The following is a 760-nucleotide window of genomic DNA, read 5'->3' on the forward strand; positions in this document are numbered from 1 at the left end:
CTCTGGAGGCCGGTTTCCTTCCTGCCCTTCTCCCGTAGCCCTCCAGTCCCGCTCAGATGCCACGGGGTCCGGGCAGGGTCCCCTCACAGGCACCCTGCTCCCTGCTGGCCTCCCTCCCGTGAGCCCTGAGGCCCTGGCCGCCTGCTCAGGCCTCACCAGGCTGTAAGGGACGCCCGCCTGCCTCGCCCCGACAGCTGAGAGCAGGGCCGCCTTGCCTGTCCCCGTGTGAGCTGGAGGGGATGACGGTGACGAGGGAGTGCTTGGCCCGAGAAAGCCCCCAGCTCCGGGGGACGCGGAGCGGACTCGACACGCACCGCGGAAACGCGACCACAGGAAACACGGCCACCTGAGCCCCTGGAGGACAGGATGACAAAGGCGGGAAAGGGAAGCGTGGGCGGCCCGGTTCTGGGAAGCAGGGTCACTGGTGCTGGGATCAGGTCCAGGCACGGGGCATGGTCACCCCAACACCCGCAGCCGGAGCCCAGCGCCTCTGCGGGCAGACGGTCCTCAGGGGCAGGCCGAGTTCCCGAGGAAGGGAACCAGCTCTAGGCAGGATGTGTCTTGGGTGGGAAGGGCTGTGTCAGCCCCATTTCACCAGCGCAGACCCCTGAGGACAGGGCTGGCCTCGGCCTCGGCCACAAATGAGTGACATGGCTCCGAGATGGTCGTGCCTCCCGCCCACGCGGCGCCTGGCTCCAGGCAGACCACGGCGGTACCCGCCGGCCCGGAGGACACGCAGGGTCCCTGGCGCCAACACCTC

This window comes from Tupaia chinensis, unplaced genomic scaffold (assembly GCF_000334495.1).
Source record: "Tupaia chinensis unplaced genomic scaffold, TupChi_1.0 Scaffold141293_1, whole genome shotgun sequence".
Lineage (NCBI taxonomy): Eukaryota > Metazoa > Chordata > Mammalia > Scandentia > Tupaiidae > Tupaia > Tupaia belangeri.